Raw genomic sequence first — 17775 nt, 5'->3', positions numbered from 1 at the left:
TATCTAGACGATGACGCAGGGTCAGCACCTCCTGCATTTGGTCCTATTTTGCTCTTGCCACTACCATCAGATCCATCACCAACACCATCATTACCAGCTGCCAACCCCCGCCCAATTCCACGGCCTCTTCCACCAGCCTTCCTCATTTTTGGTAGAAATGTAGACAAAGTCCAACAAACTATATAGTAATGTAAAACAAGGTACAAGGTGTCTATAGGACAGGGGAGATTTAAAATTTCTGCACACACTTGTGGACAGTGGACACTTGTGGATAGTGTGCGGCCCACTGATATCTGAGCGCTATGTCACAGGCTCGATGGCACAGCTGTGACCAAAGTGACAAGAGGATAATGGAGATTTTGAATCTCTGCGTACACTTTTGGACACTGGACACTTGTGGATTGTGTTAGGCCCACTGTTATCTGAGCGCTATGTGACATGCTCGATGGCACAGCTGCCTGTGACCAAAGTGACGAGAGGATAATGGAGATTTTGAATCTCTGCGTACACTTTTGGACACTGGACACTTGTGGATTGTGTGAGGCCCACTGATATCTGAGCGCTATGTGACACGCTCGATGGCACAGCTGCCTGTGACCAAAGTGACGAGAGGATAATGGAGATTTTGAATCTCTGCGTACACTTTTGGACACTGGACACTTGTGGATTGTGTGAGGCCCACTGATATCTGAGCGCTATGTGACACGCTCGATGGCACAGCTGCCTGTGACCAAAGTGACGAGAGGATAATGGAGATTTTGAATCTCTGCGTACACTTTTGGACACTGGACACTTGTGGATTGTGTGAGGCCCACTGATATCTGAGCGCTATGTGACACGCTCGATGGCACAGCTGCCTGTGACCAAAGTGACGAGAGGATAATGGAGATTTTGAATCTCTGCGTACACTTTTGGACACTGGACACTTGTGGATTGTGTGAGGCCCACTGATATCTGAGCGCTATGTGACACGCTCGATGGCACAGCTGCCTGTGACCAAAGTGACGAGAGGATAATGGAGATTTTGAATCTCTGCGTGCACTTTTGGACACTGGACACTTGTGGATTGTGTGAGGCCCACTGATATCTGAGCGCTATGTGACACGCTCGATGGCACAGCTGCCTGTGACCAAAGTGACGAGAGGATAATGGAGATTTTGAATCTCTGCGTACACTTTTGGACACTGGACACTTGTAGATTGTGTGAGGCCCACTGATATCTGAGCGCTATGTGACACGCTCGATGGCACAGCTGCCTGTGACCAAAGTGACGAGAGGATAATGGAGATTTTGAATCTCTGCGTACACTTTTGGACACTGGACACTTGTGGATTGTGTGAGGCCCACTGATATCTGAGCGCTATGTGACACGCTCGATGGCACAGCTGCCTGTGACCAAAGTGACGAGAGGATAATGGAGATTTTGAATCTCTGCGTACACTTTTGGACACTGGACACTTGTGGATTGTGTGAGGCCCACTGATATCTGAGCGCTATGTGACACGCTCGATGGCACAGCTGCCTGTGACCAAAGTGACGAGAGGATAATGGAGATTTTGAATCTCTGCGTACACTTTTGGACACTGGACACTTGTGGATTGTGTGAGGCCCACTGATATCTGAGCGCTATGTGACACGCTCGATGGCACAGCTGCCTGTGACCAAAGTGACGAGAGGATAATGGAGATTTTGAATCTCTGCGTACACTTTTGGACACTGGACACTTGTGGATTGTGTGAGGCCCACTGATATCTGAGCGCTATGTGACACGCTCGATGGCACAGCTGCCTGTGACCAAAGTGACGAGAGGATAATGGAGATTTTGAATCTCTGCGCACACTTTTGGACACTGGACACTTGTGGATTGTGTGAGGCCCACTGATATCTGAGCGCTATGTGACACGCTCGATGGCACAGCTGCCTGTGACCAAAGTGACGAGAGGATAATGGAGATTTTGAATCTCTGCGTACACTTTTGGACACTGGACACTTGTGGATTGTGTGAGGCCAATGATATCTGAGCGCTATGTGACACGCTCGATGGCACAGCTGTGACAAAAGTGACTAGAGGATAAGGGAGATTGGATTGCTTTTAAAAAAGCAGTTTGCGGAGCAGTGGGTAAACAGCAATGTCAGCGTTTCAGGAAGCCTTAAAAGGCAGCCCAACAACCAACACCACTGATACACCACAATATAGCCTCCCCTTGCACTGCACACACAGTGACTCGTGTGTTGTGCAGGCCAAATCGCTAGCAGCAGAAGCAGTTTTTTTGTCTTCTTCCCTGCCTAACGTGCTCCCTACAGAATCAGCAGCAACCTCTCCCTATACTAAGATCGGCAGAAGTAAGATGGCGGTCGGCGTGCACGCCCTTTTATACCCCCTGTGACGCCCACCAAAGCAAGCCAATCACTTGCATGCCCTTCTGAAAGATGGTGGTGACCCGTGCCTAGGTCATCACGTTGCCCACAGTGTCCGTGGATCCTGATTGGCTGAAAAAGAGCGCAAAACAAACTTTTGAAACGCGACTTTGGCGCGTAAGTCGCCGACCTCGTGGCCGACCTCATCCTAGGGTCGGGTTTCGTTTCATGAAACCCGACTTTGCCAAAAGTCGGCGACTTTTGAATTTTTTCGACCCGTTTCACTCAACTCTAGTGATAACGGCTACACTACAGAAACCGGATGCAAGGGCTTACTGTGGTGACAACAAGCAATCGAGATCAAGAACTGAAAGTCAAAAGCTTGGATACCAAAGGGTAACAGCGTGTTTCTGCCCAGTTTCGAACTGGGGACCTTTCGCGTGTTAGGCGAACGTGATAACCACTACACTACAGAAACCAGCTGCGGAAGGTTACTGTGGTCATGACGAGCCATCGAGAACAAAGACTCAACGTCAAAAGCTTTAATATCAACGCCTAATGTCATGCTTGTATCCAGTTTCGAACTGGGGACCGTTCGCGTGTGAGGTGAACGTGACAACAACTACACTTGAGAAACTCGATGCAAAGCTTAAGATGTTTAAACATGCTGAAATGAACTTGAAAAAGAAAAAAACAGCCAGCCAAAGTCAAGAGGTCTTCCTCTATGTCTGAAGACAGGACAAAGTGCATTTTGCAACACAGGAACCTTTCATTTGCTAGGCTATTGGAGAAAAAGAACAAACAGGGAAACAAAACCATGCTCCACAAAACATTCTCATGCCTTTGTCCAAAAGCGAAAAAGAAAATGCACCTAGATGCCTGCTTTCGCACCTTGATCCTATCAGGTGTTACTTGAATTAGGAACACTTAGACACTGTCAAAAACACACATGCTTGCCAAAAGCAAAAACGGGTAGAAATAATCACATTGGTAAAAGTAATGCTCATTAAACCAGCAATAGAATATGCTAACTAAGGCTAATTAAGCCAACAATATACGTTTGTGATCAAAATAAAAAAAAGCCACATGTTTCTGATCGGGATCAAAACAGGGAACATTCAGTAGGATGGCAAACAGGACAATCACTACACTACAGTAACCAGACAAGAGCGTTTACTGTGGTCATGAAAAGCATTAAAGATCAAGCACTCATTGTCAAAAGCGCTAGTTTGCAAGAGGAACGCTGTGTTTCTGCCCAGTTTCGAACTGAGGACCTTACGCGTGTAAAGCAAACGTGATAACCGCTACACTACAGAAACCAACCGATTCAAACAAAAAAATAATGCTGTGGTCATGGCAAGCAATAAAGAACAAGCATTGAAAGTCAAAAAGATCGTTTTCCAAGAGAAAAAGCTGTGTTTCTGCCCATTTTCGAACTGGGGACCTTTCGCGTTTGAGTCGAACGTGATAACCTCTACACTACAGAAACCGGATGCATGTGCATTCTGTGGTGACAACAAGCAATCGAGATCAAGAACTGAAAGTCAAAAGCTTGGATAGCAAAGGGTAACAGCGTGTTTCTGCCCAGTTTCGAACTGGGGACCTTTCGCGTGTTAGGCGAACGTGATAACCACTACACTACAGAAACCGGCTGAGGAAGGTTACTGTGGTCATGACGAGCCATCGAGAACAAAGACTCAACGTCAAAAGCTTTAATATCAACGCCTAATGTCATGCTTCTATCCAGTTTCGAACTGGGGACCTTTCACGTGTTAGGAGAACGTGATAACCACTACACTACAGAATTCGGCTGCGGAAGGTTATCGTGGTCATGATGAGCCATCGAGAACAAAGACTCAACGTCAAAAGCTTTAATATCAACGCCTAATGTCATGCTTCTATCCAGTTTCGAACTGGGGACCGTTCGCGTGTGAGGTGAACGTGACAACCACTACACTTCAGAAACTCCATGAAAAGCTAAAGATGCTTAAACTTGCTGAAAAGAACTTGAAAAAGAAAAAAACAGCCAGCCAAAGTCAAGAGGTCTTCCTCTATGTCTGAAGACAGGACAAAGTGCATTTTGCAACACAGGAACCTTTCATTTGTCAGGCTATTGGAGAAAAAGAACAAACAGGGAAACAAAACCATGCTCCACAAAACATTCTCATGCCTTTGTCCAAAAGCCAAAAAGAAAAAGCACCTAGATGCCTGCTTTCGCACCTTGATCCTATCAGGTGTTACTTGAATTAGGAACACTTAGACACTGTCAAAAACACACATGCTTGCCAAAAGCAAAAACGGGTAGAAATAATCACATTGGTAAAAGTAATGCTCATTAAACCAGCAATAGAATATGCTAACTAAGGCTAATTAAGCCAACAATATACGTTTGTGATCAAAATAAAAAAAAGCCACATGTTTCTGATCGGGATCAAAACAGGGAACATTCAGTAGGATGGCAAACAGGACAATCACTACACTACAGTAACCAGACAAGAGCGTTTACTGTGGTCATGAAAAGCATTAAAGATCAAGCACTCATTGTCAAAAGCGCTAGTTTGCAAGAGGAACGCTGTGTTTCTGCCCAGTTTCGAACTGAGGACCTTACGCGTGTAAAGCAAACGTCATAACCGCTACACTACAGAAACCAACCGATTCAAACAAAAAAATAATGCTGTGGTCATGGCAAGCAATAAAGAACAAGCATTGAAAGTCAAAAAGATCGTTTTCCAAGAGAAAAAGCTGTGTTTCTGCCCATTTTCGAACTGGGGACCTTTCGCGTTTGAGTCGAACGTGATAACCTCTACACTACAGAAACCGGATGCATGTGTATTCTGTGGTGACAACAAGCAATCGAGATCAAGAACTGAAAGTCAAAAGCTTGGATAGCAAAGGGTAACAGCGTGTTTCTGCCCAGTTTCGAACTGGGGACCTTTCGCGTGTTAGGCGAACGTGATAACCACTACACTACAGAAACCGGCTGAGGAAGGTTACTGTGGTCATGACGAGCCATCGAGAACAAAGACTCAACGTCAAAAGCTTTAATATCAACGCCTAATGTCATGCTTCTATCCAGTTTCGAACTGGGGACCGTTCGCATGTGAGGTGAACGTGACAACCACTACACTTCAGAAACTCCATGAAAAGCTAAAGATGCTTAAACTTGCTGAAAAGAACTTGAAAAAGAAAAAAACAGCCAGCCAAAGTCAAGAGGTCTTCCTCTATGTCTGAAGACAGGACAAAGTGCATTTTGCAACACAGGAACCTTTCATTTGTCAGGCTATTGGAGAAAAAGAACAAACAGGGAAACAAAACCATGCTCCACAAAACATTCTCATGCCTTTGTCCAAAAGCCAAAAAGAAAAAACACCTAGATGCCTGCTTTCGCACCTTGATCCTATCAGGTGTTACTTGAATTAGGAACACTTAGACACTGTCAAAAACACACATGCTTGCCAAAAGCAAAAACGGGTAGAAATAATCACATTGGTAAAAGTAATGCTCATTAAACCAGCAATGGAATATGCTAACTAAGGCTAATTAAGCCAACAATATACGTTTTTGATCAAAATAAAGAAAAGCCACATGTTTCTGCCCGGGATCAAAACAGGGAACTTTCAGGAGGATGGCAAACAGGACAATCACTACACTACAGTAACCAGACAAGAGCGTTTACTGTGGTCATGGCAAGCATTAAAGATCAAGCACTCATTGTCAAAAGCGCTAGTTTGCAAGAGGAATGCTGTGTTTCTGCCCAGTTTCGAACTGGGGACCTTTACACGTGTAAAGCGAACGTGATAACCGCTACACTACAGAAACCAACCGATTCAAATATAAAAAAAATGCTGTGGTCATGGCAAGCAATAAAGAACAAGCACTGAAAGTCAAAAAGGTCTTCCTCTATGTCTGAAGACAGGACAAAGTGCATTTTGCAACACAGGAACCTTTCATTTGTCAGGCTATTGGAGAAAAAGAACAAACAGGGAAACAAAACCATGCTCCACAAAACATTCTCATGCCTTTGTCCAAAAGCCAAAAAGAAAAAGCACCTAGATGCCTGCTTTCGCACCTTGATCCTATCAGGTGTTACTTGAATTAGGAACACTTAGACACTGTCAAAAACACACATGCTTGCCAAAAGCAAAAACGGGTAGAAATAATCACATTGGTAAAAGTAATGCTCATTAAACCAGCAATAGAATATGCTAACTAAGGCTAATTAAGGCTACTTTCACACATCAGGTTTTCGGCGTCAGGCGCGATCCGGCGTCGTGCCGGAACGCCGGATCCGGCAAATGTTTAGTAAAACCGGATGTGACGGATCTGGTTTTCTGCCGGATCCGTCTTTTTCTTGACAGACAAAACCGGATCCGTCTCATTTGGTTCATCCGTTTTTCTATCCGTTTTTCGACGGATTACGCCGGATCCGGTTTTTAAAATTGACCCTTGTGGCCTTCCGAACGGGATTGGCTACTGGAAAACTATATATAGAGTGTTCCTACAGCCCTTCTTTGACAGGTTGTCGAAGAGAAAGTGCAGGTTGGAGAGAAGAGCAAGTTACTGGCGAAGATGGATGTTGTCATTGGAAATATTTTGAAGAATTTGTAGGTTTTTATAGCGGAGGCGAATCGTTTGAGGGTGATTGTTCTGGAGAAGGAGAGAGCGAGACAGCAGCACATCAGGCATCGTAGACGACGTTTGTGGATCCACCCCATCACAGCCAAGAGAATGACGCGTGGGGTCTATTCTACACTCTGCATGGACCTTCGACGAAACCCGGATACATTTTTTGGATATGTTAGGATGAAAATGGAGAATTTTGATTACTTGGTGGAGCGCATTGCACACCTCATAAGAAAAGCGAACACCTATTGCCGCTTCTCTGTTTCACCCGCAGAGCGTCTGATGGTGACTTTAAGGTAAGCCACATTTATTGGATGTGATCGCATCAGAGCACACTTTCACTGCAATCTTGTTGGTGGTAGTTTGTATCTCCAAGTGTTAGGTCAGTTTTGGTATGTAATGCTGTGATTTAAAACTAATTTATTGTTTTTTAATTCCCCACAGATTTCTTGCAACTGGAGAATCCCTTTCGTCACTGCATTTCCAGTACAGACTCGGGATTTCCACCATATCTGGAATTGTGAAGTACACATGCCGTGCACTGTGGGACTCCTTAGCTGAAGAGTTTTTACCAGAGCCCACAACAGAGAGGTGGATTGAAATTGCTGACAAGTTTCAACAGATATGTCAGTTTCCCAACTGCTTGGGCGCTGTGGACGGGAAACATTTCCGCATTGTAAAGCCAGCTGGATCGGGATCGGAATATTTCAATTACAAGAAATATTTTTCAATTGTCCTCATGGCCATCGCTGACGCGGAATACAAATTTATTGCGGTTGATATTGGGGCCTATGGCCGCTCCAATGACTCTCAAGTTTTCAAACTGTCTGCCATGGGGCGTAAACTGTATGGAAACACCTTCCAGTTCCCACCACCTACCGCTGCCGCAAACATCTGGTCCACCTATGCCATTTGTCTGTGTAGGGGATGAAGCCTTCCAGCTGTCAGAACACCTTTTGAAACCGTACTCTAGCAGAGGATTGACAATACCAAAACGCATTTTTAATTACCGCCTCACAAGAGCAAGAAGAATGGTTGAATGTACCTTTGGTATTCTGACAGCCAAATGGCGGGTCCTATTGACTGCGATCAACCTCAAGACAGAAACTGTGGACGAGGTGATCAAAGCGTGCGTGGTACTCCACAATTTTGTTATCTGCAAGGAACCCATTTCCATTGAGGACACCTCTGAAGAAACCACCTTGCAAGATTACCATGACATTACCACTAGAAGTTCTGTGATGGTTTCAGTGATGAGGGACAATTTTGCACTATACTTTATGTCACCTCAAGGCAGAGTACACTGGCAGGATGACAGAGTGTGAAAGATTTGTGCCCTAACCAAACTTGTGTACCTTCTGTACCAACAGTATATACCTTTGCCAACCAAAGTTGGCTATCTTGTCATGGTCTCTATTTTTAGCTTTAGGCCACAGGTGTGTACCTGGTTGTGTTTTATGCAAAGTATTTCACCTTTTAACAAAAGTTGTGTACATTGGTAGGAAATCACCAACAATAAACACAACTTTTTAGGTGAAATACTTTGCTTCAAACACAACCAGGAACACAACTGTGGCAAAAAGCTAAAATTTACCCACAGTTATATACCTAGTTTTGAATACCATTTCACCTTTTAAATACCCTGTATTTAACCTTTTTCGCCGCAGAAAGAAATGACAGACAACCAGTGTAAAATAATTTAACTTTTATTGAAAAATGTTTTTTTTAGTAAACTTTTTTTAAATTTTAATAAACTTGTTTAATAAAGCTTTGAAACAATAAAACTGGTCATTTTTATTTAAATACACACATTATAAATCTGTGCAGTGTGTGGTGGAAATACTGCTGGAGGGGCTGCGGGACACTTCGACACTGGGAGTGTGGAGAGAGGACTGGGATTGTGGTGGGGAAGGAACAGTTAGAGGTGAAGGTGTGGAAAAAACTACAGAATGGGTGGACATGTGGGAAGCAGAAGAGGTGGTGGGTGGTGGAGTGGAGGGTTGGGCAGGGACTGTAGGAGCAGATGATGTTGATGGCAAGTTGTATGGGGAAGGAGTTTGGTACGGGGCAGGTTGCTGGAAGTGGGGAGATGTCTGGTACGGGGCAGGTTGCTGGAAGTGGGGAGATGTCTGGTACGGGGCAGGTTGCTGGAAGTGGGGAGATGTCTGGTACTGGGGAGGTTGCTGGTACTGGGGAGTTTGCAGGTACTGGGGAGGTTGCTGGTACTGGGGAGGTTGCTGGTACTGGGGAGGTTGCTGGTGCTGGGGAGGTTGCTGGTACTGGGGAGGTTGCTGGTGCTGGGGAGGTTGCTGGTGCTGGGGAGGTGGATGGTATGTTATAGGAGGGGGAGGATGGAAAGTGGCTGGAGGGGGTGTAGATGTAATAGGAGGGGGAGGATGGAAAGTGGCTGGAGGGGGTGTAGATGTAATAGGAGGGGGAGGATGAAAAGTGGCTGGAGGGGGTGCAGGTGGAGGAACTACTGTGGTGGGAGGAGGAGGTTGGGAGGTAACTTGCTGGAGAGCAGCGTGGCATGAATGCATTACATGCATCTGCTGGGCAGGAGAGAGCGTTTCCATGCGCTCCACAACAGACCTGAAAAAGGTGTGGTTTGGCGAAGATCTTGCTTCTGAATGCATGGTTTGCAGAAGTGTCTTCACCTCCAGAATGCTGGAGTTGATCTGCTGAAAGCCTGCGGAGATTTGCTCTGACAAGACTTTTAGACAGTTCTGGAAAGATGCATTCAGATGCAAGAACTCTGGCGCATAAGTCTTTTCCTGACCCCTCTGCCGCTGCCGCCCAGTACCCGCAGGTGTACTAGAGGTGGCAGGGGCAGAAGGGTGGGGTAAAGGGAAAGCGATCTCCTCACCAGCAGCTTCATGTAATGTAGGCGGCCACGATGCTCCTGTGCTGGTGGATGGGACAGATGGGTCGAATGTGTGGGAAGGCTGGGAAGGTGCAGATGTACCGGGGCGGTCGAAGTGTCCCTCGGTGCTGGTCTCCTCAGGGATCGCCTCAGAAGGGTCCAATCGTGCAGGTTCCCGAGTGCTGCTCACCGTGCTGTGGAATAAAGAGAAAAAAAAACAATTAAAATAGTGACATGGTATGGCCCTGGCTGAAAAAAAAAGTTACATCTAAACTTTTTTTGTCACATGTGGTGTGTAATATTTACCTTCTGGTGAGCATTGTCTCCCGGAGGAACGACAGGGCTCGTGCGTACTTGTACTTGCTCCTGCGTCCTCCAGATCCACTCGGGGCCCGCATCTCTTTATTGAACTCCTTCTTGAAACGATCCCTCACAGACCGCCACCGCTTCACAATTCTCTCCCCTGAAACGAGAAAGGACAAAGTGGTTAGTATACAACATCAGTGTTTCCCAAACTCCAGTCCTCATGGTCCCCAGGGGTCATGTTTTCAGGATTTCCAAAGTAAATAGAAATCCTGAACACATGATCCGTGGGGACCACGAGGACTGGAGTTCGGGAAACACTGGTTTAAATCAAGCAACCGGTACTGTATATACTTACGCTCTTTAATCTGGGCCCGAGCTTCGAGGTCCTCCCAGCGGTCCACAAGGAGCGAACAGATTTCCTCCCAGAGTCGTTGGGTAACGATCAGGTCAGCGTGGCGGCGGTCAGCCATATTCCAGAGTGGCTCCCTTTCTCTGACGAGATCGATGAGGTGGTCCACATCAATCCCTCCATCCTCACCGTCAGAGTCGGGAGCACGCTGTGAAGGCTGTTAAAGAAAAAGACAAAAATAACATAATTAGCCTCAACAAAAGAAATGAAATAAAAAGTGCAAAAAAACAAAGCAAAAATATTTATACTTACACGCTGGTGACCGCCGCGTTGCTGTCGCCGACGACCCTGGGAGGCACTGCGAGGACCTCTTGGCCGAGCACCAGATTGGGAAGACTAGAGAAGAAAACAAAAAATGTTATGTCTTTGGATGTAGGCATTTGTTTGCTGTGTGTGGTCTGCAGAACATTGTTTTCTATGTGTTGTGTGTAGTGTGATGTTGTGTTTCTGCGTTTGATGCAAAAAACTTACCAATTGTGAGTCCACTCCAAGTGTCTGTCCACCCCTTCCTTCTTCTTCTGGGAGCTCCTCTTCATCTTGTGATTCCTGTTTTGAAATAAAAGGCAATGAATACACATATATTACAGAGATGATGGATTTTTGAAATAAAAACTTACCGTCAAACGCTGACGATGCGAGGGAGGGAGGGCTCCCAGAAGCTGTGCTGTCTTCCTCATGGCCAGACTCCATGGCTGTGCGTGGTGTTTCTGCTGCTGCATCTATTGGGCGGCTGTTGAATAAAGAGAAACAAAGGGCCCATGAATATCTTGATATTCCATAGCCCTAGTTTGGAGGAATGGGGGATTTGATAATTACCATCTCTCATCTGCTGCTGGACTCCCCTCACGTTGTTCAGCATGCTGCTCCATTTGGGGTGGTGCTGATGATGCTGCTGCTGCAGATGTCTGCTGCCTTCTCCTGCTCCTGGTTCTTGGCTTGGGTGGCATGTTGGGTGTGGCTGAGGGTCCCATTGTCTTGCTTTTATATATGTCCTGTGGGCAGAGCTACTGAGCATGCTCAGACCAAAGAAGCCGGATCCGGCTGTCGCCGGATCAGGCGCATTGCGGCGCTCATAGGCTTTCATTGTATAAAAAAGCCGGACACGCCGGATCCGGCGTGTCCGGCTTTTTCGCCGGAGACAAAAAACGTTACAGTAGCCGTTTTTTCCAGACGCCGGATCGCGTCACATTGCCGGATCCGGCGAAAATCGGATAAAACGCATGGCCATCCGGCTCGATCCGGCTCTAATGCAAGTCAATGGGGGGGAATCCGGATCCGGCATTGCATTTCACCGGATCCGGTTTTAGTCAAACGCGCCGGATCGTGCCTGACGCCGAAAACCTGATGTGTGAAAGAGGCCTAAGCCAACAATATACGTTTGTGATCAAAATAAAGAAAAGCCACATGTTTCTGCCCGGGATCAAAACAGGGAACTTTCAGGAGGATGGCAAACAGGACAATCACTACACTACAGTAACCAGACAAGAGCGTTTACTGTGGTCATGGCAAGCATTAAAAATCAAGCACTCATTGTCAAAAGCACTAGTTTGCAAGAGGAACCCTGTGTTTCTGCCCAGTTTCGAACTGAGGACCTTTCGCATGTAAAGCAAACGTGATAACCGCAACACTACAGAAACCAACCAATTCAAACAAGCAAAAAATGCTGTGGTCATGGCAAGCAATAAAGAACAAGCACTGAAAGTCAAAAAGATCGTTTTCCAAGAGAAAAAGCTGTTTTTCTGCCCAGTTTCGAACTGGGGACCTTTCGCATGTGAGTCAAACATGATAACCGCTACACTACAGAAAGCAGATGCAACCACTTACTGTGGTGTCAACAAGCAATCGAGATCAAGAACTGAAAGTCAAAAGCTTGGATGGCAAAGGGTAACAGCGTGTTTCTGCCCAGTTTCGAACTGGGGACCTTTCGCGTGTTAGGCGAACGTGATAACCACTACACTACAGAAACCAGCTGTGGAAGGTTACTGTGGTCATGACGAGCCATCGAGAACAAAGACTCAACGTCAAAAGCTTTAATATCAACGCCTAATGTCATGCTTCTATCCAGTTTCGAACTGGGGACCGTTCGCGTGTGAGGTGAATGTGACAACCACTACACTTCAGAAACTCCATGCAAAGCTAAAGATGTTTAAACATGCTGAAATGAACTTGAAAAAGAAAAAAACATCCAGCCAAAGTCAAGAGGTCTTCCTCTATGTCTGAAGACAGGACAAAGTGCATTTTGCAACACAGGAACCTTTCATTTGTCAGGCTATTGGAGAAAAAGAACAAACAGGGAAACAAAACCATGCTCCACAAAACATTCTCATGCCTTTGTCCAAAAGCCAAAAAGAAAAAGCACCTAGATGCCTGCTTTCGCACCTTGATCCTATCAGGTGTTACTTGAATTAGGAACACTTAGACACTGTCAAAAACACACATGCTTGCCAAAAGCAAAAACGGGTGGAAATAATCACATTGGTAAAAGTAATGCTCATTAAACCAGCAATAGAATATGCTAACTAAGGCTAATTAAGCCAACAATATACATTTGTGATCAAAATAAAGAAAAGCCACATGTTTCTGCCCGGGATCAAAACAGGGAACTTTCAGGAGGATGGCTAACAGGACAATCACTACACTACAGAAACCAGACAAGAGCGTTTACTGTGGTCATGGCAAGCATTAAAGATCAAGCACTCATTGTCAAAAGCGCTAGTTTGCAAGAGAAACGCTGTGTTTCTGCCCAGCAGGGCTGCCATTAGGAATTTCAGGGCCCCATACTGTAAAAATGTTTGGACCCCCTTGAGACTCCGTCCAGGCTCCACCCCAGCCCTGCCTCCACCCCTCAAGAGTCCCACTACCCACTCTTGGAAAAACTCCACTTCTGCACCACGTCCTCACCAATCACACATTAACATTTCCCAGATCATACATATAGCCAGCAGCTTTTGTTCTGGCCAAAAGAATTTTAAGCCGCCACCACAACAAGGTAGACTCTTTTGGATGAGCTCTACTGTACTGTAACTTATTAATCATTTGTTAAAATACCCAATACTCTGTTTAGGTATATTTTTCTTTTTCTTTAACCCCTTCACTACCAAGGGTGGTTTGCACGTTAACTACCGGGCCCATTTTTACAATTCTGACCACTGTCCCTTTATGAGGTAATAACTCTGAAACGCTTCCATGGATCCCGGTGATTCTGACATTCTTTTCTCGTGACATATTGTACTTCATGTTAGTGGTAAAATTTCATTCATATAACTTGCGTTTATTTGTGAGAAAAACGGAAATTTGGCGAAAATTTTGAAAATTCCGCAATTTTCCAACTTTGAATTTTTATGCCCTTAAACCACAGAGATATGGCACACAAAAAACTTAATAAGTAACATTTGCCACATGTTTACTTTACATCAGCGCAATTTTGGAACCAAAATTTTTATTTGTTAGTAAGATATAAGGGTTAAAAGTTGACCAGCGATCTCTCATTTTTGCAACACCATTTTATTTTTACGGACTACATCACATTTGAAGCCACTTTGAGGGGTCTATATGATAGAAAATACCCAAAAGTGACACCATTCTAAAAACTGCACCCCTTAAGGTGCTTAAAACCACATTCAAGGAGTTTATTAACCCTTCAGGTGCATCACAGGAATTTTTTGAATATTTAAAAATAATTAACATTTAACTTTTTTTCACAAAAAAAATTACTTCAGGTTCAATTTTTTTTATTTTACCAAGAGTAACAGGAGAAATTGGACTGCAAAAATTATTGTGCAATTTGTCCTGAGTACGCTGATACCTGATATGTGGGGGGGAACCACTGTTTCGGCGCATGGCAGAGCTCAGAAGGGAAGGAGCGCCGTTTGACTTTTTCAATGCAAATTGGCTGGAATTCTGATCGGACGCCATGTCGCGTTTGGAGAGCCCCTGATGTACCTAAACAGTGGAAACCCCCCACAAGTGACCCCATTTTTGAAACTAGACCCCCCAAAGAACTTATCTAGATGTGTGGTGAGAACTTTGAACCCACAAGGCCTTCACAGAAGTTTATAACGCCCAGGCGTGAAAATAACAAAACATTTTTTTTCCACAAAAATGATATTTTTGCCACAAAATTTTTATTTTCCTAAGGGCAACAGGAGAAATAGGACCCCAAAAGTAGTTTTGCAAATTGTCCTGAGTAGGCTGATACCCCATATGAGGGGGTAAAACACTGTTTGGGTGCATGGCAGAGCTTGGAAGGGAAGGAGCACCATTTGACTTTTTCAACGCAGAATTGGCTGGAATTGAGATCAGACGCCATGTTGCGTTTGGAGAGCACCTGATGTACGCAAATAGTGGAAACCCCCAATTCTAACCCTAGCCCTAACCCTAGCCCTAACCCTAGCCCTAACCCTAACCCTAACCCTAGCCCTAACCCTAGCCCTAGCCCTAGCCCTAACCCTAGCCCTAATGGGAAAATGGAAATAAATACATTTTTTTAATTTTATTATTTTTCCCTAACTAAGGGGGTGATAACGGGGGGTTTGATTTACTATTTATGGCGGTTTTTATGTTTGGCAGCTGTCGCACGCTAAAAGACGCTTTTTATTGTAAAAATAGTTTTTGCATCACCACATATTGAGAGCTATAATTTTTCCATATTTTGACCCACCAAGTCATGTGAGGTCTTATTTTTTGCGGGACGAGTTGACGCTTTTATTGGTATCATGTTTGGGCATGTGACATTTTTTGATCGCTTTTTATTTCGTTTTTTGGGACGCAGAATGAACAAAAACCAGAGTTTCATGAATTTCTTTTGGGTGGTGCGCTTATGCCGTTCCGGGTGCGGTAAAATTTATAAGGCAGTTTTATTCTTCGGGTCAGTACGGTTACAGCGATACCTCATTTAGGTCGTTTTTTTATGTTTTGGCGCTTTTATGCAATGAAAACAATTTTATATAAAAAATAATTATTTTTGCATCACTTTATTCTGCGAGCTATAACTTTTTTATTTTTTCGCTGATGATGCTGTATGGTGGCTTGTTTTTTGCTGGACAAGATGACGTTTTCAGCGGTTCCATGGATATTTATATGCGTCTTTTTGATCGCGCGTTATTGCACGTTTTGTTCGGCGGTAGGATAATAAATCATTATTTTTTGCTTCGTTTTTTATTTTTATTTTTTAAGGGGTTCACTTAAGGGGTTAACTATTGGGACAGTTTTATAGGGCGGGTCGTTACGGACGCGGCGATACCAAATATGTGTACTTTTATTGTTTTTGGGTTTTTTTATTTGCAAAAAATGAATTTTTTGGGGAATATTTTTTTTTTTTTTTTGAATTTATTTAGCGATTTTTTTTTTTATTATTTTTACACTTTTTTTAATTTTTTTTTTACTTTATTACAATGTCCCAGGGGGGACATAACTGTCCTGTGACAGATCGCTGATCTGTCACATCACAGATCACTGTGACAGATCAGCGATCTGTCACAGGCACTGCACAGGCTTCCTCATGCCTGCGCTTTGCAGGCACTGAGGAAGCCAGCTTCCTGCAGGCCCCCGGAGGTCCCCGTCGCCATATTGGATCCGGGGACCTGCAGGGAAAGAGCCCCCCGCAGCAGCGCTGCACATTGCGCTGCCGTGGGGGGCTCAGGGAAGCACGGAGGGAGCCCCCTCCCTGCCGATGCTTCCTTTTAACCCCCGGTACACCGCGATCGTGTCCGTGACCGCCCCTGACACATTGTGCCGGGTGTCAGCTATGATAATTAGCTGACACTCGGCCGCGATCAGCGGCGCTCACCACGTGGGCGCCGCTGATCGCGATGACGTAATATTCCGTCCATGGTAATTAGGTCCAGGGTCACATGGACGGAATATTACGTCAATTGTAGGTAAGGGGTTAAGGAAATGAGTCACATACTTTTTTAAAAAATAATTGAAACCAGATTGTGATTTTTTTTATAATCTGTATTTCTGATTGTAGATTATTGTATTGTTTTCTGTACATGTATGAAGCTGTCGGTGGATATCGATCTGCGCTCGGACCGCAGTACATGGACGGGCCGCCGGTCTCCTGACTAGAACTCAGCAGCCTCACAGCATGTATGAGGATGCAGGCCAGGAGATCGGCGCCCAGTCCATGCACCGCAGTGCGAGCGCAGAACAATCTAATATAGAAAGCTCAAAGTGTGTGTGTGTATGTCCGGGATAGGCATCTGCACCGTCGCAGCTACAGCCACAAAATGTCACACGTCACACGTCTGGACCCGAGAGTGTCCTAGGCTATGTTGTGAGGCAAAATTTTAACCCCGTGCGTTCCAATTCACCAATTTTGCCCCTATCTACATAATGAGGAAAAAGTGTGTGCGCGTCAAGCCCCGCCCCTCATTGTGATGTTATAATGCCCCTATTTGCATACTGGGGAACCAGTGTGTGCGCATCAAGCCCCGCCCCTCATTATGATGTCACTATGGTTGACTAAGGGATGGAGGATGTGTGATGGGTATATGGGCACTGGACTATGGGATGGAGGATATGTATGATGGGTATATGGGCACGGGACTATGGGATGGAGGATATGTATGATGGGTATATGGGCATGGGACTATGGGATGGAGGATATGTATGATGGGTATATGGGCACAGGACTATGGGATGGCGGATAATTATAATTTGCTATAACTAACCACAGTTAGTTACTATGCCCGGGCAGCGCCGGGCTCTTCAGCTAGTTTCCCAAATAAAGATGTTTCCCAGTCATATATACCCACTTTTTATTTTTCCATCAATATGGCCGTGTGAGGGCTTGTTTTTTGCAGGACGAGTTGTACTTTTGAATGACATGATTGGCTTTATCAAATAGCGTACTCGAAAATGGGAAAAAAATTCAAAGTGCGTTGAAATTGAAAAAAGTGGAATTCTAGAATTTTTTTGGTCGTCTCAGCAGCCTCCAATCTCCACATGTCAGCAGCCTCCCATCTCCACACGTCAGCAGCCTCCCATCTCCACACGTCAGCAGCCTCCCATCTCCACACGTCAGCAGCCTCCCATCTCCTCACCTCAGCAGCCTCCCATCTCTTCAGCAGCCTCCCATCTCCTCACCTCAGCAGCCTCCCATCTCCACACCTCAGCAGCCTCCCATCTCCTCTCCTCAGCAGCCTCCCATCTCCACACCTCAGCAGCCTCCCATCTCCACACCTCAGCAGCCTCCCATCTCCTCTCCTCAGCA

The 17775-nt window shown here is 45.2% G+C and overlaps 5 non-coding genes across 5 annotated transcripts; all 5 read right to left on the bottom strand.

Annotated features, from left to right (window-relative positions):
• Window positions 1-2763: 2763 nt before the first annotated feature.
• Window positions 2764-2836, bottom strand: TRNAV-AAC (transfer RNA valine (anticodon AAC)). Its single transcript has one exon. It is a non-coding gene; the product is annotated as a tRNA-Val (tRNA).
• Window positions 2837-3933: 1097 nt separating this feature from the next.
• Window positions 3934-4006, bottom strand: TRNAV-AAC (transfer RNA valine (anticodon AAC)). The gene has a single exon. It is a non-coding gene; the product is annotated as a tRNA-Val (tRNA).
• A 1256-nt stretch (window positions 4007-5262) lies between these two features.
• TRNAV-AAC (transfer RNA valine (anticodon AAC)) lies at window positions 5263-5335 on the bottom strand. Its single transcript has one exon. It is a non-coding gene; the product is annotated as a tRNA-Val (tRNA).
• A 768-nt stretch (window positions 5336-6103) lies between these two features.
• TRNAV-UAC (transfer RNA valine (anticodon UAC)) lies at window positions 6104-6177 on the bottom strand. The gene has a single exon. It is a non-coding gene; the product is annotated as a tRNA-Val (tRNA).
• Window positions 6178-12452: 6275 nt separating this feature from the next.
• TRNAV-AAC (transfer RNA valine (anticodon AAC)) lies at window positions 12453-12525 on the bottom strand. Its single transcript has one exon. It is a non-coding gene; the product is annotated as a tRNA-Val (tRNA).
• Between the last annotated feature and the right edge of the window lie 5250 nt (window positions 12526-17775).

This window comes from Dendrobates tinctorius, unplaced genomic scaffold (genome assembly GCF_039654945.1).
Source record: "Dendrobates tinctorius isolate UK_male_01 unplaced genomic scaffold, ASM3965494v1 ptg000251l, whole genome shotgun sequence".
NCBI lineage: Eukaryota > Metazoa > Chordata > Amphibia > Anura > Dendrobatidae > Dendrobates > Dendrobates tinctorius.
Note: the sequence above shows the minus strand (reverse complement) of the source record. Positions and strands in the feature narration are given on the sequence as shown.